The 26,329-nt window shown below is 47.8% G+C and overlaps 1 protein-coding gene across 1 annotated transcript in view; it reads left to right on the plus strand.

Annotated features, from left to right (window-relative positions):
- The first annotated feature begins 12,115 nt into the window (after positions 1 to 12,115).
- HELZ2 (helicase with zinc finger 2) overlaps positions 12,116 to 26,329 on the plus strand; it is a 60,916-nt gene continuing 46,702 nt past the window's right edge. The window contains exon 1 of the mRNA XM_066623735.1: positions 12,116 to 12,144. The gene's annotated coding sequence lies outside the window, so the exon portion shown is untranslated. The remainder of the gene's footprint in view (positions 12,145 to 26,329) is intronic.

Raw genomic sequence — 26,329 nt, forward strand, 5'->3', positions numbered from 1 at the left:
TGTCACTCCCGGATTGGCCTTTTCAGCCACACTAGACGCTGTTCCAGAACCAACATTCAGAGCGTGATACCAGAGTCTTTCGAGACTGAGGTTGCCTACTACCCCTTCTCTATCTCTAGCCTCTTTTAGGATAGTTCTTTTGGGTTGTGTGCATGCACACAGAGCTCTTTCAAAGCAAGACTGTCCGGTTGCAATCCTGTTGTTAACGTATTTGCAATGGAGATACATGTACAGTGTATGGACATGTCCCCCCAAACATGCATGTCTAGGGATTGTACAGCCTTTGGTTATGATGCACATGTCCACAAACTGTCACCATAAGGACAGAAAGAGACTAGGAATTGAGTCAGAGTCCATTCAGTTGCAAACAACTAATTTATTAAAAAAATACTGTATAATGACTAAAAGCAATAACAGAAAATATAAAATTGATATGCTGAATAAAAGGAACAGCATACAGTGATAAGGCTGTTAATAACTCTAAGCAATCACTGCTTCTATGGGTGGGCACAAATATGCAAAAACCATCCAGGCAAACAAAACCATCCCTGCCTATTGCACAGTTGCCCAACACACACACACACACACACACAGAAGAGCAAGAGTGTGAAAGGTTAATCTAACCAGAGAACCTGGAGGTGCTGTGGAAAGGAGGAGGGAAGACTGACAGCCTGCAGGGGACAGGACAGCAGGCAGAGAGGGAAGTGGACTGGGAAGCTGGGGGGAGTGGGAGCTTTAGAAGCACAGCATAAATGGTCTAGATTAGAAAGAAGGGGAAAGAAGGTCAAGGTGGTGGATGGCCAGGAGTCCTGGAGGAAAGCAGGGGGCGTGAGAGATCCTGTAGGCCATTGCCAGGGCTGTGCATGCACAGAGGGGGACACAGTGCTGGCAGGGGGGAAGGGAGACACATGCAGTGAGGGAGGGGTACATCATTTCATTACCTAGCCCCAGGAACCAAACCCCCCAGCTACTCTACTGTCCCTTTTAAAGCCAGTTAGGCCAGACCCCAACACCACATCCTGTGGCAAGGAGTTCCACAGGAGTTCCTGCTGGGTAAAGACATCTTTCCTTTCACGCCTTGTGACTCTCCCACCAGTCAATCTGAGCGGCTGTCCCCTGGTCCTGGTGTTGTGTGAGAAGGGAAGGAACACCCTCTGCCCACTCTGTCCCTCCCCTGCATAATTTTATCTGTCTCAGTGATGCCCCCAGGCGCCTTTCTCTGGTCAGAAGAGCCCCAAATGCAGCCTTTCCTCCTGCTCATGAATCACGAGGGTGAGGATGAGTCAGAACAGGGTTCAGAAGGGAGAGCCTGAGCTTCCACCCAGGTTCTGCTGGTGGTACCTCCCCCATCCACGTGGGCCAGAAAAAAAGAGCAGGAGGCAGTGGCGTAGCTAGAGGGGGGCAAAGAACTAAATTTCGCGGGGAGCCTCCCCGCGGAGCCATTCCAGGCAGGGGGGAGCAACACGAAGGGGAGGGGGAGAGGCCTCTTGCCCTCTGCGGAGGGAGGCCCCCTGCGAAACTTAGAACTTCGCCCCCTCTAGCTACGCCACCGACAGGAGGGCGTGTCAGCCCAGGGGAAGGCGTCTCTCCCCCCCCCGACGGGCAGCCTGCGGGAGGAGAGTGACGTCACCGAGCCCCGGACCGGCTGAGAAATGGAAACCGAAACCTAAGCGCCAGCTGGCCGCGCTGCAGCCTTTGCTCTCGCCTGATCGCTCATCCCTTGTAAAGCGGGGCTGGAGCCCCTCGGGGCAGGGACTGAAGGGAAGCAAGGGGCAGGAAAGGTGGAACACGCGGGGGGGCAGAGGCAGCCCCCACCCCCAAAGCTCCGTTTGGAGCGCTGGGACTCCGCCTGGGGAGACCGCGTGGCATCCTTTCAACACGGTTCCTCTGAGCATGTGCAGAGCGCCTCTCGGCCCGAGTGCTGATCGCGCCCTGGAGGTCTCCATCATCTTCGAGTTCGCTGGTGCGCTGCAAGCCGGGGCGTCGCCAGAGGGGGTGCCAAGCCTGGAGTTTTGCAAGGAGCCTCAAGCGGCCCCTCCCCTCAGAGCCATTCTGGGCCAGGAGGCCAATGCCCCTCGGGGAGGGGGAGCTGCGGGCAGGCTCCTGGCAAGACTTAGTGCTTTGCCCCCCTCTGGCGACCACACTGGTAGCAATGCACCCTATGGCACCTTCCGCACCAGCCTATTTGTAGCAGCCAGGGCTGGGACCCTTTGGCCCGCCTTCTCCTTTAGAAGCCACCTGGAAGGGGTCTTTGTGCACAGGATGGGGCTGCCACAAAAGAGGGCATGTGCGACTGCCCCAGTTGCATAGCACACTGAACTAGGGCGACACCCTGCATACTGATGGCTGAGGAAACACCAATGTGACCCTGTCGTTTTCTGCAGCCATCACATCTAGTGTGTGACACACAGCTGGAGTGTGTGACATGTCAGAAGTAAGTCCCATTATATTCAATGGAGCTGTCTCAGAGGGAAGTGCGCTTAGGCCTGCAGCCTCAGTAAAGCATGCATGTGCACAGACCTGGGAAATGGACTCTCCCATTGATTGTGTCTTCAGAGTTTCAGAAAATCACCTCTGCCTTTGGGCTTACTGCCTCATCCTCCATTAAGCAGTTGGGAGGCAGAAATGTGGCTGTGCGTAGATTAAGTGGAAGAGTAGATAACATGTAGCTGTCTCCAGCTCAGAACCTTAACTGCCTTAAGAATCCTTCCCTTTCTCTAGAGAACCTTGGCAGTTGTAGTTCTGTGCATGGAGTCAGGGGTCTTGAACAAAGAACTCTCCATAGTATCTTACCAGGATATTGACAGGACACCAGTTGTTAAACAGGACACCACATTTGTATCTGATTGTTTCTTTTACATTAGGACTTTTGCGCTGCTTTCCTCTTTCAAAAGGGACCCCTAAAGTGGGTGCGAGATTTTAAAATGGTTAAAAAAAGACCAGCAATTCAAACTAGCAGGTTTTATGTTCAGAGTGAATGGCAAGAAATTAATCAGAAATTTGCTGGAAGGTTTACAGGTAGCAGTGGAGAATTAGTGAGGAAGTTGTGTTCTTTCTGACCTGCCAGGGCAGGGGATTGATTTTTTAAAGGCATACACTTAAAAATGTAAATTAGATCTGGAGCAAACATCTTGCTACCCCTTTCAGAGAGAGAAATAATCTACTCATCACTCTCGCCTTCCATCCATGTCCCTCCAGGACCTTCCCATACCATCAAAATAACAAAAGAAATGACTCCTCTCATCAGGCTACACCTATATATTTAAATGAACTCATCATGATAGTTTAACAATAGTTTTTATTTCCAGTAATCCCTTTAAGGAAACCATTGAGGCAACTCTTTGTGTGTGGGAATAAGGCAATGCTTTATTTTGGACTAACCAAAAACAACAAATTGAAAAACAGGGAGCTGTGGATTTCTGCAGAATTCTGCATCAGAAAATGGTAAACAAGAGTAAGGAAGTGGAGCTTGCAATCAGCTTCTGAAATGGGTGATGCAATTTCATCACACAGGCAGGGCTGCTTAGAGTAGACAAAGGAAGCAAACTGTGGCTGAACCCTGCCTGATCTGTACATACAAAGTCTTGGACTAAATAACACAGAGAGACAGCTGTCATTCATGTTTTTCTTTCTTTGCCCTTTGTGTGTACTGAAATATTTCATACTTTTCTGCTGATTCTCAGATCTCCAAGAAACCTTCAAAACTCTGTTGATACATTTTAAAGACTGCAAATTGTTGTGGCTCCCCCAACAGTTCCCCATTTTCTCGACACCCCCCATCTTTGGTAACCATCTGCTTGATGAAGAATTTTGTATAACTTGAAAACTCGCTGTTTTTTGCTTTGTCAGTTTTGGTTGGTGCTAAATAAAGCATTATCTGACTTGGTGCATGGATTTTTCTTCTCATGGAACAACACATTCACCCATGAATTTAGAGAAAAAATGGTTCAGTTTCACAGCTGCAGGATGAAGAATGAATAAAAGAAGTAACTTAGGAAACCACCCAACAAGACACCCTCTAGGTGTAATCAGGATATAGTTTCAGGGAAGAAGCAGGAGGAGCAGAGCTCTGGGACTTATACAGCAGGAGTGCTCAGGCACTGCTTTTGAATCTTGTGGTCATATGTTGAATCTTGTGGCCATATGTCTAGACCAGCTATTTTCAACCAGTGTGCCATAGCAGGGAAAGGTCCACAGATGTGCCATGGGAGTTTTTAGTACAGTGGTTGAAAATCACTGAAACACTCTTTTGGGTTCTTCAGCTCAGTTTCTAGGGCAACTACCTGTAGTAAGGAATGGTCTGTCCTTCTTTGAAGGAAAAGGAACAGACAGTTTCTTTCTCCAGATAGTTGCCCTAGAAACAGAGCTGCAGATCCCAGAAGAGTCTCCCAGAAGCTGGAAGTGACCTAACGAGGTCCATAGAGAAGATCATAGAGGCCAGCATGCGGTGCAAAGAAAAACATTGAAAATAGCTGGTCTACGTCATCATCTTTCCCAAGGGCTGCCTGAGAGATGGCAGATAATTCATGTTTCATTAAGATTAGAATCCTATTCAACTTCACCTGAGAGTTCTACAGAAAACAGTAGACTTCTGAGTAAACAGGCAGAGGCAAACTCTCTAATAAACCTTTTATAGTTATCTGGAATTTTTAATTCTATTTTTTTCTTCAGTTTTTGTACATTTGTTTAATTATTGCAGCCCACTCCAAGAGTCTGGAATGAAATGAGCTAGAAGATCTTTAAATGAAGAATGGGAAGTTTCAAAGGAGGATTAAGTGGCAGGAGAAAAAAAATTTAATAACACTCTCAGTGGGGAGTGGCTATGGGAGAGTATCATAACAAGCTCCTGCACTGTGTCTAATACAACAAATTAGACAACCGCACAACAAATGCAGCAAGTGTGCATTTGCGAAAGGGGGTGATTTGGAGTGGCAAAAAGGACACAAAGTAGTTCAACACCCCTCCCTGGCTCCTGCTATCTGAGTTCTCTTCCCTCCCCCAGCGGCTGATATACAAATATATAGTATATTAATGTGGTGTTGCAGCTCTTTTGCATATACAGTATAAGCAGGTATAATTAGACCCACTGAAACAAGATCTCCAAGCAGGTAGCACCTGGATCATTATTTATTTGATTTACAGAAGGCAGCATTAAGATTTCAAGGGAGAGTTGTCTTAGCCTGGAGCAAAATACACAGTATCTTGATATGTTGTTTTTTTTTTAATGATATATCCAGATACATAACTTGGACGATTTCAAATATTAAAATGCTTAACTTGGTTTTTCTTCTTACTTTAGCTGTTGATCAAAGAATGATAACATGGGCTGGGGGCTTTAGATTCAGAGAGCAGAACCCAGGGCTGCTATAAAACTCCCTTGTTTGCTTTTTCAACCACAAAAGAAAGCTTGATTTTTCATTCCACATCTGAGATCAGATTCCTGTGAGCTGGCTTGAGACAGCACCTTTTGAGCTGTGGCACCCAAGATCTAGAACAGCCTCTCAAAAGTGGTTCACCTAACCCCATCACTTTTTATTTTTCAACAACCAATGAAGTCCATTTTATTCTAATAAACCTTCACTGTTTTTACAGTCTTTTAAAAGGATATTGACTGTTTTTTGTTTTATTTATTTATTTATATTTATTTATTCGATTTATATTCCACTTTTCTCCCCGAAGGGCACCCAAGGCGGTTTTGTTTTACTTCCTGCTGTTTAATTAGCTTTTGGCCTAAATTGTGGTGAGGGTGTTTTCATTGTTTCTCTTTCTATATATTTGTCATATATCTCTATATGTCAATATATCATAGATAGATATAGAGATATAGAGCTATATAACAGATCTCTATATCTCACTATATCTCTATATCTTTTTGCTATTTTGCTAAGCAAAAAGATATTCTATTTTGCTTAATATCTATCCTGAGATCTGGAACGTGCTGGAATCCCTAGCATGTATGCACTGCTGAAACAGAGACGCCTGTGTTGGCTCGGTCATGTTGTGAGAATGGATGATGGCCGGATCCCAAAGGATCTCCTCTATGGAGAACTCGTGCAAGGAAAGCACCCTACAGGTAGACCACAGCTGCGATACAAGGACATCTGCAAGAGGGATCTGAAGGCCTTAGGAGTGGACCTCAACAGCTGGAAACCCTGGCCTCTGAGCGTCCCGCTTGGAGGCAGGCTGTGCAGCATGGCCTTTCCCAGTTTGAAGAGACACTTGGCCAACAGACTGAGGCTAAGAGGCAAAGAAGGAAGGCCCATAGCCAGGGAGACAGACCAGGGACAGACTGCACTTGCTCCCAGTGTGGAAGAGATTGTCACTCCCGAATCGGCCTTTTCAGCCACACTAGATGCTGTTCCAGAACCACCATTCAGAGCGCGATACCAGAGTCTTTCGAGACTGAAGGTTGCCAACACACGAGGAAGAGGGAAGAGGAGAGGGAATAAGATCCTGGCACACACCAGTGCTGCTGGGATCAATCTCCTTCCTCCTCCATTCTGCCTCTTACCTGGCCAGACTTCCTCCACCTCCGCATTCCTCCCGCCACCCACTGTCTTCCTTGGCTTACCTGAGCTCCTGAGGGTAGCTGGTAGTGGCAATGGGCCTCTGAGGAACACCATGGCCATTTGAGGTGGCGGTTCCAAAATGGCTGCTGTGCAGGCCACCATCGAAACATGTAGGACAGCAGAATTGTGTTCCACTGTCATGAAGAGTTAGGAATGGCCTGTTAATATCTGAACTTTTCCTACAATTATTTTACTGAATAAGTAAGCAAGCTGGCTGGTATTCATTAGCCTAGATAGGTTGAGGTGCATAACATTAATTGAAAAAGAGAAGAGCTACAACAAAGGTAGCAGACAAACAGCCCAATCTAACCACATTTCCAGTGCTGATGCAACTGCAACTAAGTCCTTAGGTAAGGGAACAGACATTCCATTGCCTTGAGGAGGCCTCCATGACTGCCCCTCCACCACAGAATGCAAAGCTTGCCCCATTGGCATGGCTGCATCAGTGCTGGAAAGTTGGTTAGAATTGGGCTGAAAGACATTAGTTAAATCCACAGCAGGAAGGACAGTCTTACAACATACATTTTGGGGTGGGAGGGAGAGTCCTTGCTTCCAAGCTATTTTTGGATCAGATTTCTCCAATTTCCAATACATGATGACATTCCTTGCAATTGCTTGAAAACACCAGCAGGAAACAGAAACTGAAAGCAGTTACAAATGGAAACCTAGGAGCTGGTTTTTCTTTCCTGGAAAAGAGGAAGATAAAATGCAAATCCACTCAGTGAAGAGAAAGGGAAAAGGTTTAAAAACAAAACAAAAGTACTTTGGATCTGCAATGAATGTAGGAGTTTTATAGCAGCATTATGATCAGCATCCAGGTCACAGAGGGGGAGTGCGCAGATATTCAGCTCTGTGCAAACAGTCAATCAGGCCTTTTACCAAAATCTTGGAGAATAAGCAGTCAATCAGACTCAGCAGTAACATAGCTAATGGGGGGGCAAAATGGTAAGTACTGCAGGCACCACATCTCACCATATAATTGTCAGCAATGGCAATGCTGTCACTGCCTGGAATGGCTCCAGTGGCGAGTTGGAGGGGCCACTTATACTAGGGGTGTCAAACTCGCTTCATACCGAGGGCTGAATACCATTCGTGATGCCTGCTGAGGGCCAAAGTTATGTCATTAGGCAGGAAGTGATGTCATTAAACAGGTGATAACCAAAAATAAGCACTTTTTTCTCATTTAGGAGCTCATTCACTGCAAATGACAGAAGAGAAAATACACAAATCTTGATCATATTTCAAGATGTGAGAGAGCCCAATTTTCATGTGGGCTGCCCTTACAGCAGTAACACCTCAGCACTGCTCAGCAGCTGAGAGTCAGAGGGCCAGATAAAAAGCTTCCATGGACCACATCCAGCTCCCATGCCTTATGTTTGACACCCCTGAGTTATACAGTACATTGCGGCACCTGTATCATCCCCCCAGCTACGCTACAGAGACTCAGAATGCTGCTCTCTTGTTCTCACAATTTAGAGCAAATCCTTGTGCATTCAGCCACTAAACTCACTACTGAGTCACATTCACTCCTGACCTACCTCACAGGACTGGTTTGAGAAAAAAAAATACTTTACTTGAATACCCCTAGGCTCACTTGACCTTGACCTCCAATCCTGACTCTCTTAATGCCTCTCCATACCCAGTAGGTGCTCCAGAACCACCATTCAGAGCGCGATACCATAGTCTTTCGAGAATGAAGGTTGCCAACATACATATACCCAGTAGGGATGCATTCCTATTTGCAAACATTCAGCTTACAAACTTCCCAAGATACAGACATGTCTGGTCATGTGTGCCTGAGGAAAGTGTGCCTGCAAGTGCTGGAGGCAGCAGCAAGAGGCTATGCCTGGCCAGGGCTTCCGTCTTCTTTGTTCGGCAATGGCAGGTGACAAAGTATTGCAGGCTGGCTGGGTATCTGCTAGCATTTGCCAATTGGGAACTTTAGAGAAAGGTAGGGTGGCTGTGGAGAGGGTAGAGCTGCTCTGTCTTGCAACCCTGAGGCAGCCCATCCCATCAAGGCAGCCAAGCTGACAAAGGTTGGTGGGGAGAAGCCTGGCTGGCTCTCCCTTCTTTGCCTGCAATCCAAGCCTGCACTCCACAATTGGCCCCCCTGAGGGAAGTCTCCAAGTGCAGAGGGAGGTCCCACTGGAAGGCAGCAGCACGCTTTCTGGGGGAAAGTGGCACGCTGCTTTCTTTGCACCTGTGCAAGCCGCTCTTAGTTACGTCTCAATGCCGGGAAGTTTAAAATGGCGATGCCCAGGCTTTGCTCACTTCTAAAATGGCGTCGCCTAGGTCTTTTGCCATCTTCCAAGATGGCTGCCGCCAGCTTCTTGCGACCCACTAGAACTCGGGTCCCGACCCACCAAGTGGGTCCCGACCCCACAGTTTGAGAACCATTGATCTAAGGGCTTTTGGCCTTGAAGGCGCTGGCCAATTTGATAAGGTGCCTTTCCTGAGAACAATTCCAATTAACAGCAGTTATCAAGGTACTGGCAGACAAAAGCCTCCCTGATGATGTTCCCAAGTGCTTCAAGATGGAGTTTTGGACTCAAAAAGGAGTTTGCACAAAATGGCGTTTGTCAAGTTAACCCACAGATAACAGTGATGTTGGACGGATATACAAAATGACCTACAAACACAGGCCCCTGGAACCTCATGTTTTCTTAAATAGAGGAGGAGTTTGCACAAAATGGCGTTTGTCAAGTTAACCCACAGATAACAGTGATGTTGGATGGATATACAAAATGACCTACAAACACAGGCCCCTGGAACCTCATGTTTTCTTAAATAGAGGAGATTCTGTAATCTCTCATCTCTCTCCTCAGTCCTTGTACATTTAATGCACACTGCAAACCCTGTGGGACATGGTCTGTGTCATGTGAGGTATGGTGCAACATTTCAAACACAGCTGGCATTAAATATGTGTTTAAATAATGTCAACAACAATGGTGTGCAGTAATCTGCCTTGTGCCCATGTCATGAAGGTGGGACAGCGATGGAACTGGGATGGATAGAATTATTTGGGAAGCAGGATAAAGACAGCAGGGCAGGTGGGTGTGTCTGCATACATTGCAGAGTATACATTATAGACTGCACTTTCCTTGCAGCTGAGAAAACCAAGCTGGTGTTGTGGTGAGTGAATTGGAATGGAGCAACCTGGGTTCAAATTTCCACTCTTCTATGATGTGTACAGTGAACATGTCCAGGCATGCTTTCTCAGCTTAATTTACTTCATGTTGTTGTGAGGAAAAATGGGGTAAGCTCATGTGCCCAGCTCTGAAGATGTGTGGGTTGCAAATGCAATGTATATGATGAGTAGTGCATCCCCACACTTTCCAGGTCATGCATCACCTGCTTCTGTTTACATGTTTTGTTTTGTTGGCAACCTTCAGTCTCGAAAGACTATGGTATCGCGCTCTGAAAGGTGGTTCTGGAACAGCGTCTAGTGTGGCTGAAAAGGCCGATTCGGGAGTGACAATCCCTTCCACACCGGGAGCAAGTGCAGTCTGTCCCTGACCTGTCTCCCTGGCTATGGGCCTTCCTTCTTTGCCTCTTAGCCTCAGACTGTTGGCCAAGTGTCTCTTCAAACTGGGAAAGGCCACAATGCACAGCCTTTTCTGTTTACAGTGTATCTGTTTTTGTGCAAAGTTTCTACAAATTATTCTGAATATGAACTAAAGCAGTGGCTCCCAAACATTTTGGACTGGTGGCTCCCTTGACCTCCTGGGCCATTACGGTGATTTTGGGGTGGACATGGAATGACAGGAAAGAGTCAGAATTTTTCCCACTGATAGCCAGATTTCCACTCTAAGGGCTGCTTTCTGAATCGAATGAGCAGGGACATGTGGTGGGGTGTGGAGGCAGATGAGGCAGAGCCTCCCCACTGGAGTCCTTTGAAAAGTGCTGCTACTGCATGAGGTGAGGCAGGTGATGCATAGCCCTTCACAAAGTGCCCAATGGAGTCCTTTGCAAAGTGCCACCGCCATGTGAGGTGAGGCAGAGCCTCCCCATAGGAGTCATTTGCAAAGTGCCACCACTACCTGAGGCGAGGCAGGTGAGGCAGAACCTCCCCAGTGAAGTCCTTTGTGCCACTGCTGTGTGAGGTGAAGCAGAGTCCTTCACAAAGTGCCACCATCATGTGAGGTGAGGCAGAGCCTCCCCATTGGAGTCAATCGCAAAGTGCCACTATCATGTGAGGCAAGGCGGGTGAGACAGTCACCCCACCGGAGTCCTCTGAAAAACGCTGCCGCCTTCTGAGGCGGGATCTATGCTTGGGATCATTAGGAAGGGTATTGAGAACAAAATGGCTAGTATTATAATGCCATTGTACAAATCTATGGTAAGGTCACACCTGGAGTATTGTGTCCAGTTCTGGTCGCCGCATCTCAAAAAAGACATAGTGGAAATGGAAAAGGTGCAAAAGAGAGCAACTAAGATGATTACGGGGCTGGGGCACCTTCCTTATGAGGAAAGGCTACGGCATTTGGGCCTCTTCAGCCTAGAAAAGAGACGCCTGAGGGGGGACATGATTGAGACATACAAAATTATGCAGGGGATTGACAGAGTGGATAGGGAGATGCTCTTTACACTCGCACATAACACCAGAACCAGGGGACATCCACTAAAATTGAGTGTTGGGAGAGTTAGAACAGACAAAAGAAAATATTTCTTTACTCAGCGTGTGGTCGGTCTGTGGAACTCCTTGCCACAGGATGTGGTGCTGGCGTCTAGCCTGGACGCCTTTAAAAGGGGATTGGACAAGTTTCTGGAGGAAAAATCCATTATGGGGTACAAGCCATGATGTGTATGTGCAACCTCCTGATTTTAGAAATGGGTTATGTCAGAATGCCAGATGCAAGGGAGGGCACCAGGATGAGGTCTCTTGTTATCTGGTGTGCTTCCTGGGGTATTTGGTGGGCCGCTGTGAGATACAGGAAGCTGGACTAGATGGGCCTATGGCCTGATCCAGTGGGGCTGTTCTTATGAGGCGCACAAGCACTCACAACCCATGCACAGAGCAGTGGCGTGGTGCTCACACGGCATCTGTGCCTTTGGAAGGACTCCTGAGGGGAGGCTCTGCCTCACCCGCCTGGCATGAGGCATTCTGAGGGGAAAGGTGCGCAGTGCTGTAGAAGGGAGCCAGTGGAGCCCTCCAGCTGAGCTGGCAAGACTCTTTCCAGCCCCACTGGCAACAGGTCCTGCCAGCCTGCTCAGCTCTGCCCCCTCCAGCCCAGAGCTTCTGGACCAGCAGCGCGAGAGGACCACTGCCAGGCCTGGGATGGCGGGGCAGAGCCCTGAGGGGGGCAGAAAAGGCGCCAGAAGCACACCAGCGGGGCTCAGCTGCCCCGCCCCGCCCGCCCGCTGGGGGGAGGAGCGGGGGGGAGGCGCGCTCAGCCTTGCCGCGCGCTCCTCCCCAGGGCTGGAGCATCTCCTGATGCAACTTCCGAGCCGCGCTGCCATAGGTCCGCCGCCGCCGGCCCCGCGGAGAAACGAAAGCGGGCCGCCTTCAAAGAGGCGCGCCGGCTCGGCGCCTCCCCAGTCGGGCTGCGGGCGGAGAGCGCGCCGAGGGTGCCAGGTGAGCAGGCGGGGAGGGGGCGCGCGCGGGGCTTTGCCTTCACCGGGGGGGGGAGAGGGGTTTCCCGCCCCCCTCCCGCCCCTCTTTCTTTCCCCACGCGCGGGGGGGCGGAAGCACCTGGAGCGCAGCGCAGACCAGCGCCGAGAGGGATGCGCAGCCAGGTGAGGCAGAGCCTCCCCACTGGAGTCCTTTGAAAAGCGCCGCCATGAGGACCACGAGGTCCCAGAGCAGTCCCAGCCTTGGCTGAGGATGCGCCGCCAGGTGAGGCAGAGCCTCCCCACCGGAGTCCTTCGAAAAGCGCCGCCATGAGGACCACGAGGTCCTAGAGCACTCCCAGCCTTGGCTGAGGATGCGACGGCGGCGGCGCTTTTCGAAGGACTCCGGTGGGGAGGCTCTGCCTCACCTGGCGGCGCATCCTCAGCCAAGGCTGGGAGTGCTTCCCACTCCTCAACCAGCCTTGAGCGCCCAGGTGGCCCCTGGACCCCAACTCAGCAGGGCAGCAGCCTCCCATGCGCCCAATCCGGACGGGGGTCCCGTGCCTGGACAGACCCCACTCTGAGAGCGTGTCCAGAGGGCTACTTCCCACCAAACAGGAGCCGCTGCCTCGTGTCCCCCTCCCCCAGCAGGGTGGAACTCCGCATGTGGGGAGTGCGCATCTCCCAGCCGGGAGGGAAGAGAGTCCTGGGAGCATGGCTGGGCTGAACGCCCTCCCCGCCTGGCACCAAGCGGGGTCACCGATGACCCTTCCCCACCCCCCCAAAAAAACATTAGGGCAGTGTTTCTCAAACTGTGGGTTGCAAGCCCATTTCAGATGGGTCCCCACTCATTTCAATGTTAAATTTTTGAGATTTTCGGCTTGATGCATGGTGTGTTGCTCTTTTGGGGAAATGTGAAAGTTCTGTACTTTTAACTGGTTGCTTTGTATACTCTTTTAACAATGATAGTAAATGGGGCTTACTCCTGGGTAAGTGAGGGTAGAATTGCAGCCTAGGATTCATAAAAATTTCCGTGCTCGATGATGTCACTCATAACATCTCTTCTAGTGGGTCCCGACAGGTTCGCATTCTAAAAAGTTGGTCTCCGTGCTAAATGTGTGAGAACCACTGTTATCAGGGGAAAAGAGTGGGGAAAAGCAATTTGAATTCTGGGTAGAAAACCCACTCCCCCCCACTGCTGGAGAGGGTCTAAGGCTGGCCCCAGCATCCCATCCCTGCTCTGCCACTAAGCTGACCAGGCAGCCAGGTCACAGGGTTGTTGTGAGTGGGGGGCAGGGAGAACCCAAAATTTGTGGAGAAACAAACGGGAGCTTCATGAATTGGGAACTAGGGTACCCCTGTGAAAGAGGGGTGGCTGCGGGCAGGTTGTGAGTGGGTTGCCTCAGGGAGGTCAGTGGACTGGACCAGTGGTGTGGCTAGAGGGAGGGCAAAGCACTAAGTTTTGCAGGGAGCCTCACCACAGCATGCAAGCTGCTCCTCCCCTTCTGAGCCATTCTGGTTAGGGGGAGCAAACTGAGGCAAATGTTTTGCTCCCCCTGCCCAAAATAGCTCTGAGGGGGAGGGGCCCCTGGTCACTGTGCTGAGGCTCCCTGCAAAACTTAGTGCTTTGCAGCTCCTCTGCCTACGCCTTTGGTGTGCACTCATCTACTCAGGTGTACATCATGCCTCTGATGAAAGGACTCTATCCTGGGAAGGCTGCCACAGCCCAGAAAGTCCCAGAAGACTCTGTGTTGTTCCTTGCTGCCCTGGACTCACAGGGCTACACCAGGTTCATGGTTAGTGTTGCCAGGTGTCACATCTGGTAAGGGCGGGCCTTGAGTTGAAAAGACAAGATTACAGAGAGGAAAAGCAAGTTAACAGAGTCAAAGCCTAACAAATCTATTGCTAGCCAGTGCTTCAGTGCAGTCTCTTGCATTCCTGGCTTTCTGGCCTCCTTCTATAAAGAGACATTCTCTGCCCCTCCCCACACTCCTTTCTGTACTCACTGTATGTATACCATCCTAGAAGGCAGTACACTTCTAGTGGGCTCTAGTTTGCAAAAACTTCAGTCATAGTCAGTGTTTGTCATTAGGTTGGCACAAAAACTTTCTTGTTCTTGCTGCAAGAGGCTGACACAGGTTCGTCTCTGAAATCACCTTCTTCACCCATCACTTTTAGTTTTTGTCCCAAGAGCCTCAGAGGGTCCCCTGATGAAAGTTGTCAAAAGATGTTGGGAATTGCCACTAAATAGTAATTGCAGCTTATTGGTTTTGCCTCTTGTGTCTTTTTATGTAAGATTATGCTGCTGTAAATTCATTATTCTTTAAGGTGCTGGAAAACTTCTGTTGTCTTAACAATATAACAGCACAAACCTGTGCATGTCTACTGTTTGTGTTCAATGAGTCTTACTCCCAGGAAAGAATAGGATTGCAGCCTTAGGCTGGGGTTTGTTCAGAAGAGTATTCTGTAAAAGGGCTGACAAATGGAGTCAGCAGTGGCTTGTTACTCCAGGACTCTCAGATTTTGGTGACTGATCGCACAACCAGTCAGTTCACACACAAACTGTGATGTAGGAATAATGAAGTCATGTGGCTTTGCTGCTCTTCCACGGGGAAAAATAGAACTTGGGTTGGTTACTGGCACCTAGTTGGAGCCAATATGGAAAAGCATTTCTGTGTTGACATTGTCAAAGTCCTGTCTGGGGTGATTTAATCTTTTCTGGCTCATTGACACATACCAGTAGTTGCTACCATGTGCAAACAGATGTCCAATCTACAAAATACACGTCCTCACCAGGAAGATCAGGTGCTCAAAACTCTCCTGTTACTGGTTTTTTTTTTGACGGAGTGGGAAGATGTAGGACACCAATATGATGGCAACCTTCAGTCTTGAAAGACTGGTATCGCGCTCTGAATGGTGGTTCTGGAACAGCGTCTGGTGTGGCTGAAAAGGCCAATTCGGGAGTGACAATCCCTTCCACACCGGGAGCAAGTGCAGTCTGTCCCTGGTCTGTCTCCCTGGCTATGGGCCTTTCTTCTTTGCCTCTGGGGCATGACCATTGGACATGTGAGAATAAAGCTTAACACTTACGTTTCTGAGGGCACAATCCTATGCATGTCTGCTCAGAAGAAAGTCCCATGTTTAATGGGGCTTACTTCCTGGAAAATGTGTATAGCATTTCAGCCTCAGTTTGCAAGGCCCTTCACATGTATTGGTGTTGCCCTTACAAAACCCCTGTAGGGTGAATGAATTTTACTATCCCCAGGTTGCAGTGAGGGCTGAAAGGAAGTTGTCTGACTACGCTCTCCTAGTGAGAATTCATGGCAGAAGCAAGATTCAACCAGGGAAAGCCAGATCCCTTCTCTCAGTCACTCAGCTATAGCAGAGCGCTAGATCTCTGTGCTTTGACTGTTGCCTTCCATCCCAGGGTGAGCAGCAAATGTGCATCTACTGTTCCTGGCAGGTAGATCTTTAAAATAACTGACTTGAAAGGTAGCACAGATATTTTTGGAATGCCAGGTGACTTATCCTAGATGCCATAGCATGTTTTTGGCAGAACTGTGGAACTGTGTACTGATATTCCAAACCAGTGGTATTCAAACTGGGGCATCGCGATGCCCAAGCCTGTGGGTCCTGGTCTCTGCCCCCTTAAGGGGCGGGGGCAGCCAGGAGATAGGGCGAAGTCAGTGGCACGATCGCGCCGCTGCAGGGGCTTGGGTGCACTTGCCCAAGCCTCCTGCAGCCTCTGGGGGGGGGCCTGCGTGACCTTTGGCAGGGCTCCCCAGGTCAGGAAAAGGGAAAGCGAAGCGATTGCACCCCACTCCGCAAAACTGGAAGCGGAGCACGATCGCTCCGCTTTCCCTTCTGATGAGGCTGCAGGGACTGGGGTGCACCCTCCAGTCCCTGCAGCAGCTGTCCCTGTGTGCGGGGAGCTCTGTGTGCGGGGAGCACTGTCTTTTGCGGAGACAGTGCAGATCACTCCACTCTCCCTTTCCCCGACCTGGGGCGCCCTGCAGGCGCTTGCGCAGGGCTCCCTCCACACAGGAATGGCTGTTGCAGGGACTGGAGGGTGCACCCTGCAGCCCCCTGAGCGACACGATCCTAGGGATCACATTGCTGCCTCCCCCCTGCCCATGCTGCCTCCCTCTGCCCCTGCAAAGACTTACTGTGGGTTTCAAACTCCAGGAGAGTTTGAAAACCGCAGTTCAAAACTTTCTGAACAAAGGTTCCCAACCCCGCCCATTCTTTTCTGATTTCCTTTCCAGGGCTGATCAATCTCTCTCTGGTGATGGACAAAAGTATCCTGGGAACAGTGATAAGCATGGTAGAGATTATGATGTGCCATTTATACTTAATTATTTATGCAGAACCATTGATGCAATGAGTGCCTACTACTTGGCAGCAGTGCTTCCAGAAAGATATGACACTCTGTGTCATATGATCTTGTTGGCATCCTTCAGTCTTGGAAGACTATGGTATCGCACTCTGAATAGTGTTCTGGAACAGAGTGTCTTCTCCAGTGCGCAAAGCGAATATAATTATATTATAATAATATAATATAATTATAATATTATAATTAATTAAAATTCTTAATATTAATTAAGGAAGATATGACACTCTATGTCATATGATATGGCACCAGAAAGATATGGCACCAGAAAGATATGGCACTCTTTCTCTAATCCCTGCATCAGGGAGGATTAATATTAATTAAGAAAAAGTGGGGAGAGATGAATGATGGAATAGGGTGGTGATGCCAGGCAGCCTGGAACATGTGGTCATCCCAGTTCTGTGGGTTGCTTTGCTGCTGCCATCTTAGCTATGTAGTTTGCCTTCTGTGTGGTTGTACTGATTGTCCAATAAATCCCAAGTTCTTTCGGCCAGAAACTTGCCTGAGTTCCTGTTGCTACCCCCTCCCATGGCTGCCCAAGCATCCCTGGAGATAGAGCTGCCCTTTTGGGAGAAGGATGGGGAATTGATAGCTTGAAGACCAGGGGTCATAAAAAGGACTAGCCCTGAAAAGACATAAGATTTGGCACCAGGTTTTACTATCCCCATATTCCTTGGGAAGGGCACTCCACAGTCAGGGGTGCCATAATTGAAATGGTCCTCTCTATGGTCATTCACTTTACAGCAGTGATTTTTCCATGTTTTTCTTCATGTGGCAAAATGACCTCTATGGCAGGGGTGCTTACACTTTTTTGGCTTGAGAGCTACTTTGAAACCCAGCAAGGCCCGGAGATCTACCAGAGTTTTTTTTACAATGTTCGCGCCATCATAACATATAACATTTATGTGTACAATGTATGTTGGTGTACCTTGAGCCCCACTGAGTATAACAGGACTTACTCCTGAGTAGACATGCCTAGGATTAGGCTGTGAGGCTGCAATCCTAGCCACACTTACCTGGGAGTAAGCCTCATTGAGTACAATGGGCCTTACTCCCGGCGTTTCCTCCCAGAGGCACCTGAAGGGGGGGGGGGTCGGCACTCCGCGATCTACTCATTTTGCCTCACGATCTACCGGTAGATCGCGATCCACCTATTGAGCACCCCTGCTCTATGGTCTTCGCCTCATTTCTGGCTTCCAGGAGACTCTTCTGGGTTCTGCAGCTCTGCCGGCAGAGGAAGAGGGACAGGTGATTCATTACTACAGACAGTTGCCCTAGAAACAGAGCCACAGAATCTGGAAGAGTTTTTCACCTACTTTCAACTGCTGTGCTACAAACTCCTGCGGCACACCTGCGGACGTTTCATGGCACACCAGTGTGTCACGGCATATGGGTTGAAAATCACTGCTTTACCGTAGCATCCTCTGAGTCATCATCTCCCAACTATTCTCTGCAAGGAGAATCACCTGGTGCCAAATCTTATGTCCCACTTGAGCCAGTCCAAATACTAAGATCATCTTCAGAGACTCTTAGGTAAAGATACAAAAGCAGGTCTAGTAGAAAAGCTGGGAACTTTTCTGTGCTGCAAACCCCAGGAACTGAGAAGAAAGGGAAGAGGTGTCAATGGAACCATTGGAAGCGTCAACCTGATGAAAGTAAGCTATAAAAGAACAGTCTGTCCAATGAATTGCGACAATTTGTGTTGAAATGTCACTGTTTAGTATTTACCAGCTAGGATGTAGTTCATCTTTGCTTTAATGCAGAACACACAATTAGACTATTTCAGTTCCACTGAGTTCTTTGAGGGTTAACAAACCTATCTGTATTCAGGATTGCCTTCATGTCTTGTTGCACTGTGCCCAGTGTATTGACCAGGCCACAGAGGCAGCAGACTGTATTGATCAGGGCACAGTTAAATTCAGAGCACAAGCACAGACCATGTCAGGCTTGGCTTCTATAGAGAGCCTTGCATGCTTTTCTTATATTTGGCATTAAAGGTGAGTTCTTACACCCTGATGTTGGCTAAATGTGCAGACGTGTCACAGGAGATGCCATCTTAGAAGAGGCATTCCATTCTGCATCCCAGTCCCTGCAGTCCCCTGAGCGATGCGATCCTGGGGATTGCACTGCTGCCTTCCTTCTGCCCCTGCTGCCTGCCCCCGCAAAGGCGTACTGCGGGTTTCAAACTCCCGGAGAGTTTGAAAACCGCAGTTCTAGGGTGCACACTTGGTTTGTGTGGGGTTTGACTTTGCCCGCATAGCTTCACCTTTGCCCAGTGTGAACGGAGAACCATGTCCTGTGACTTGCCCAGCGCTTGCTTGTGGCTATACATTGCAAAGGAAGGTCAGCAGCATGTTGGCAAGCCATTAGCCAGGGAAGCTTGTTCACCATTTTTGACCTTCAACCTCTGATAAGTTTCCTGATAATTCCAAATTCCTCAGAATGCCTTTTGCAAACCACTGAGAGCCTAAGCACGACCACTCAGAAGTAAGTCCTGCTATAGTCAATGGGGTTTACTCTATGTAAGTGTGAATAGGATTGCAACCTGGGTTAGTGAATGGGGCTAATGCCTGCTTTCCCACCCCCACTGGGGTGGGGGGAATTCAATCTCCTCCCAACACCTCTGTCTGAGCACAAATATAAAGAGGGGTTGGTTCATTTATGTATTTAGGAGATTTTTATTGTGCATTTCTTCCCATAAGGGGGTGCTCAAGGCAGCTCATAAAACACTTAAAACACAGGACAAACAGAACAGCTGTAAACTACAATAATGAACAGAGAATACAAAATAGAAAGCAGCCCATACAATACAGTGACAAAACCAGGCAGCATAAAATAGCAACATGCTTAAAAACTTGTTAAAAGCAGCAGCAAGAACAGAAAACACAGACCCATAGCCAAAAAGATGAAACAAAAGAACTTAATCAAACCAAAAGCTAGTAAACATTACGGTGGAAAAAGCAAACTGAAGGATAAAGGGGAGGGCATAGATTATAACTCCTAGAGAGGGAAGTCTCTTTGTAATTGTGGCATCATTGCAGAGAAGGCCTGACCCCTTGTGGCTGCCAACCTTGCCTCAGTTAAGGGCAGCAGAAGTAGGAGACTCCCCTCAAGTGACCTCAGGACAGCCTGAGGAACTGTCCTGACAGTTCCTGAAGTTACCAGTGGCTCGCTCACCTGCTTTCTTCTCCATCTCCTGGCTCTCACTGGGTCAGCTGTGCCACTCTTGGACTCAGTCCTCCCTGCCTTAGGCCCCATGCTATCCAGCTTTGATGCAGCCCCAAGGTAAGGGGAAAAAATGTTCCCTTCCCTTGAGGAGGCTTCCATGACTGCTTGCCCACCACAGGATGCAGCGCACACCCCATTATCATGGCGGCACCAACACTGGAAAATTGAACAGGATTGGCCCTTGAGTAATGAAGTGCAGCTGGCACCATTGGGGGTGGGGCAGGTTGGTAAGTATTGCAAGTGCTACAGTGTGTCACATAAGTAGCCCCTCTCACTCGCTATGGAGCCATTCTGGGCAACAACAGCAACACAGTTGCTGTGGCTCTGACAGTGGGAGGGGTTGCTTGCAGCACCTGCAATACTTACCATGCCCCCTGTAGCTATGGCTGGCACATGTTTGTCAGCTGGCTCAAGATCATCAGCCCCCTATGCACAGCCTGATGTTGAGGCCTGCTGCAAGGGCCTGTACAATTCTTGGCAGTGCCCCCACCTCCCAACTGCACCAACATCATCTTTCGCTAACAGCCTTGTGGCACAAGGATGGCATGAATTTGGCCATTCCAGCCTTGTTCAAGCACACAAGCACTTATGAAAAGAACTACAGTTGGCAACAACCATCTGAAAAGAGGCATTTCCCCTTCTCTCTCTCACAGTAAGGGCTGACTCTTCTGAGATGATGTCTGTTATGATGTGTAGGTGCAATGTCTAAAAAACGGTCTACTTCCTGGTTTAGAAGGATTACTTTTACCCTATGCAAATGCATCTAATTAAAACCCATATGTTTAACTGGCTTGGATGTATTCAGTTGGGTGCCATCCCTGTTCATATATCCCTTCACCCAATCCACAGATCCTCAAACAAATGACTGTGAGAGAAAGCTCCTTAGTGCTTGGACACCAAGAGATTTGCAGCTTGGCTGGGTAGAAGCTAGCAGACAGGATACCTTTTGAACCCCCTCTCTTTCAGAAGGGTTTGCAAAAGGTTGTCTTAAATGAGTGTTTCATGGCTCTGGGAGCAAAAGCGTCTTTCCTTTGCATTTAGAACCCCAGAAGTAATTCCATATTCCATTTTCTTCTGAGCAAGTTCATAAAAGTTGTTCCGCTTAAGAGGCAGCCCAAGATGTGGTGGTGAGTTTTCCTGGGCCAATTCCCTGAAACAGGCTGTTTGTTTGTACACAAAGCAAATCTCATTCCACACAAATGCCATCTCTTTGAAAACAAATGTTTTGTGATCTTGCTCCACCCAGTTGTTGAATCAAGTCATCCACTGAGTCATGAATCCAGGCCCCTGAAAAGCAACTCTCAAGGGGTTTGTAATTTTCCTTGGCTACTTTTTGCGTAATTTTAGAATGAACTAAAATGAATGAACTTCAGCTTGTAAAAAAAATCAGTTTAGCATTACATCAGTTACATGCACACTCACCCCTTCCATGAGGCTGCTCCCCTCCTTCCCTAGTGCAGCTAGCCACCTACCCTTCCTCATCTAACTGCTGCCATGGAGCTGTGCTTTTGGGATGCAACTGCAGCTCCCTTGTGCTTCCTTCTAGCACAGCGATTTTCAATTGGCATGCCATGAAAGGTGCACAGGTGTGCGCAGGGGTTTGGAGCGCAGGGGTTGAAAACTGCTGAAACCTAGAACCCCTTCTAGGTTCTGCTGCTGTTTCTTCTGCTGCCGCCCCTCTTATTCTTGCTGGCAGAGGAAGAGGGACAGGCCTACAGAGAGCTGCAGTAGAAACAGAGCTACAGAACCTGGAAGAGTCTCTCCGAAGCTGGAAGTGACATCACAAGAGGCAAAGACCATGGAGGTCAGTGTGCCATGAGAAGAAAAATGTTGAAAATTGCTGGTCCAGCCTGTGTGGAGAGCTAGTTTGGTCTAGTAGTGAGAGTATCCAGTTAGTACAGAGGAGGCCTGCATTTAAAGTGCCCGTTCAGCCCTCATGCCACTCTTTCTCAACCCAACCAACCTTGTAGGGTTATTGTGAAAAAATGGGGGAAGGACTGAGTGCTTCTCAGAGCTCCTTGAAGGAAGAGTTTGGATTAAAATGATTAATAAAAATAGTATTTCCTATGCATTTAGCTCAGTGTTTGCAAGACTTCTGTTGCACAGGGTGTTTTTTTTTTTTTGAACTTTGCTTCCACCTGAAACAGTTTTTGTTTAAAGTGAGTATGTCAGAATAGTCTACTGTCAGAGCAGCCCTTCTCATGTTTCTGCTGATCTAGAAATATTGTACTTCCTGATTGGGAGGAGGCAAGGCTAGAGCCCTATGCAGAAAAACAGCAGGCAGGTTTCTTGGAGACTCATTCTGACTGTATCCACATTCAAAGCAAGGGTGGATCCCAGGGGCGCCATGGGTGTGTGGCCCCCCCAAACTCTCATGCCAGCAGTGAAAGGAGCCTGCCAGGATGGGGATCAGCCCAAGCACTGCTGGGAGCCCTGGTCTACTTGTCTGAAAGAGGTAGCTCCAGAAGGCAGTCGGAATGGGACCCCAGGTCTTCCTGGAAGGTAGATCTGGGCCCCAAGTCCAGGTGGGAGCCCAGGTCTACTTGCCCAGCAAACCTCAGTCATGGAGACCACAGAGTTCAACTGGCTCCCAGGTCTGCCTGTCTGGTTGACCTGGGTTCTGGAGTTAAGGAGTACTCATGGCCCCCTCAACACAAGTGCTGAATTCACCCCAATTCAGAGTTACTGAATGATCCAAATATGCTCAGTGCAGAAATGTGAAAGATTCACTTGCTGGTTCCCAGTAAATACTGACTGGCAGAAGTCAAGACCAGACCAGGACAGTGACTCATCCAGAGATATTATGAACAGTGTCCTGTGTTGTTGGGTAATTCTGTTGCATCTCTACATTGGGATTGGCTGAGCTAGTAATACTCCTCCTAGAGCAGCTATTTTCAACCACTGTGCCATGGCGCACTGGTGTGCCGCGAATGGTCTGCAGGTGTTCCCTGGGAGTTTGAGGGAGGGTCATTTATTGGTAAGACCATTGGGGAATGCAAGCTCCCTACCAACAGTATGGTGTGCCTTGTCAATTGTCAAAAAACTGGTGGTGTGCCTTGACAATTTTAGTACCTTGTCAGTGTGCCATGAGATGAAAAAGGTTGCAAATCACTGTCCTAGAGACTTGCAGACTTGCTTCTCTCCGGTGGGAGGCTGATTGGTGAAGGAGGAAAGAATTACAGCAACAAATTGTGCAGAGATGCAGCAGGCAGGTTCTTTTGTGTGTGAGCTCTTGAGCTTATGGGGAGGCATATGCATTTTTTTTTTTTAAGAAATGTATTTTTTCTGGCATGCAGTCTGAGGATCAGTGGTTTCACAGCTGCAGCACAGAGACATTAAGCAGGTGAGACTTTTTGCATCCAAAACTAACTCCTAAATTTTATTATTTTCATGCAAGAGATAGTAGACATAAAAGGGAAGAGATTATTTGGAAAGGTGTTGCTTATTTTTGGAAGAGAGAGTTTAGGCTGGGTTAAATATTGATAACTGTTCTCTAGCTTACAGCAAACAAAAATTGTTAACCCATTTCTGTCCAGCCCACAGGTGTACACATGTGATCTCTGCTGCGTGTATGCAACGTTGGGCAGAAATAGCTTAACTAATGTGTGTGAGATCTGATGAATGCTAGGTCAGATGCCTATGATCATTTTTCAACCCATCATTAATAGAAATTCAGGTGATAGTAACCAGAGAGAAACCTTGTCAATATTCACTGAAGCTGCAAAATTTGGTCCCTAAGGAAATTCGACTGGCTCCTTTTTGTCTGCCTTTAATGATTAAGACTTTCCTGTTTTCGGAAAACTTAAGTTCTGCTATGAACTGACTTTGTGCTCATTTTGTTTTATTTATTTGCTGATGCTCATTTAGTTTTTATTGTTGGTATTTTAATTGATTTTATGAGACTTAAGTTGCTTTGTTGTTTTCAAATTAACAGCATGGTATAAACAAAATTTTTTTTTTGTAACTCTTCTTTTCTGAAAATGAATAACATTCATTGAAAGAAAACCCCACCACATTGCCCTGTCACAGCCTGTTGAATTTCTGCCTGCCTGTCAACTGTTGAACACTTGGGTGCTGACCCAGCAGAGAAAGGTGACAATTCTTGTGGAAAGGTAGATCAGTTATGGTGGCTATGCCTAGTTGATGGTTGTTCCTCCTCATCAGCCAGGAAGTTTAATTCTAAAGATGATGTTGCAGCTAAGCAGCTGATCTGTGAGTCAGAAAACCTCCAAACTGAATCTCGGTCAAGTCAGTTCTTCTGCCAGATGGGATAACAATACTGGCCTACCTTACAGGGTTGCTGTAAGAACTGTGAAGGTGCTGTTCATTAAGCCCTTTGAAAAGTTAAAAGTTCAATATAAATATGAAGTAAGAGGTATGAAAGTACAAACACTCAGAATGCTGAAAGGCCCTGTGCACTTCCACAAAGAAGAGCAGGAGCTCTGAGCTACTTTAGCCAACCTTTGGTTAAGTTTATCTCTTCAGTACTTTTTTCCTACTGCAGCAGAGAGGAGGGGAAGCAGGGCCGATATGGAGAGATGTAAAATGTTTCCAACTGCAATAGAAAGCACAATTCTGTTAGTCTTCAAAGTGTCTCCGGAGTCTTTGCTAATTTTGTAACAATAGTCAAGGTTCCTGAGTGCCTGTAGTAGTCAGAAATAGCTTCATGGATATGAAGTCACTTTTGGTACCCATTAGTCCCCATCCACTCCTAGTTGATACCTGCCTCTCCTGGTCTTCCCTCCCTTCCTTGCTTTTGGTTTCTAGATTGTAAGCTTTTTGGGCAGAGACCTCTCTATTATAGTCAATAATTTATAAGCTGCAAAAGTAGGAGATTCTTTGCTTTAGAATAGGTAGTTGCATCTTGCATTCTTGATCATCTTGGAGAGATCTTGGGGTGGTTGTGGACAGGTCGATGAAAGTGTCGACCCAATGTGTGGCGGCAGTGAAGAAGGCCAATTCTATGCTTGGGATCATTAGGAAGGGTATTGAGAACAAAACGGCTAGTATTACAATGCAGTTGTACAAATCTACGGTAAGGCCACACCTGGAGTATTGCGTCCAGTTCTGGTCGCCGCATCTCAAAAAAGACATAGTGGAAATGGAAAAGGTGCAAAAGAGAGCGACTAAGATGATTACAGGGCTGGGGCACTTTCCTTATGAGGAAAGGCTATGGCATTTGGGCCTCTTCAGCCTAGAAAAGAGACGCCTGAGGGGGGACATGATTGAGACATACAAAATGATGCAGGGGATGGGCAGAGTGGATAGGGAGATGCTCTTTACACTCTCACATAACACCAGAACCAGGGGACATCCACTCAAATTGAGTGTTGGGAGAGTTAGAACAGACAAAAGAAAATATTTCTTTACTCAGCGTGTGGTTGGTCTGTGGAACTCCTTGCCACAGGATGTGGTGATGGCATCTAGCCTAGACGCCTTTAAAAGGGGATTGGACAAGTTTCTGGAGGAAAAATCCATTACGGGGTACAAGCCATGATGTGTATGCGCAACCTCCTGATTTTAGAAATGGGTTATGTCAGAATGCCAGATGATGATGATGATGATGATAATAATAATAATAATAATAATAATAATAATAATAATAACAGTATTTATATACCGCTTTTCAACTAAATGTTCACAAAGCGGTTTACAGAGAAAAATCAAATAACTAAATGGCTCCCTGTCCCAGAAGGGCTCACAATCTAAAAAGATGCAAAAAGAATACCAGCAGACAGCCACTAAATCAGACAGTGCTGGGGTGAGGTGGGCCAGTTACTCTCCCCCTGCTAAAAAAAGGAGCACCCACTTGAAAAAGTGCCTCTTACCCAATTAGCAGGGGAGATGCAAGGGAGGGCACCAGGATGAGGTCTCTTGTTATCTGGTGTGCTCCCTGGGGCATTTGGTGGGCCGCTGTGAGATACAGGAAGCTGAACTAGATGGGCCTATGGTCTGATCCAGTGGGGCAGTTCTTATGACATTCATGTACAAATCAAGCAAATATAATTATAAAGAAACCTTCCCATCATTCAGCTCTCACTGTTCAAGGGGGATAGATACCATGTTGCAGACAGATGATGTCTGTCAATTTTTGATGATGATATCTGTCTGCCAAGACAGCTGCCTTGGGCGAAAGGCAGAATACAAATCCAATAAATAAATAAAATAATGATGCCAGACAGTTGAGCACAGTAGTGTAGCTATTGGAGGGGCACAGCACTAAGTTTTGCAGGATGCCTTAATGTGCAGTGTAAGCTCTGTCCTTGCCATCAGAGCCAATCCTGGTGGTGAGAGCAAAGTGGAGGTGTCTCCTCAGCTTTGCTCTCACCACTGGGAATGGCTCTGATGGCATGCAGGAGAGGCAGCTTACGCTGTGCATTGAGGTGCCCTGCAAAACTTAGTGCCGTGCCCCCCCCATAGCTGCACTACTGGTTGAAGAAACCTCCTATTTGTTACATTCACCCTGCTCATTTAGGTTGTGGAATTTGAAGCCAGGCTGTCTGGTCCTCCTCTGACACCCTGACTAGTATACCATAAATCTCTGCTCTGCCAGTAAAGTAGTTAAAGCCAGTGGTAGTTAAAGGTCTGTTGT

Source organism: Tiliqua scincoides, chromosome 4, assembly GCF_035046505.1.
Source record: "Tiliqua scincoides isolate rTilSci1 chromosome 4, rTilSci1.hap2, whole genome shotgun sequence".
NCBI classification, from domain to species: domain Eukaryota; kingdom Metazoa; phylum Chordata; class Lepidosauria; order Squamata; family Scincidae; genus Tiliqua; species Tiliqua scincoides.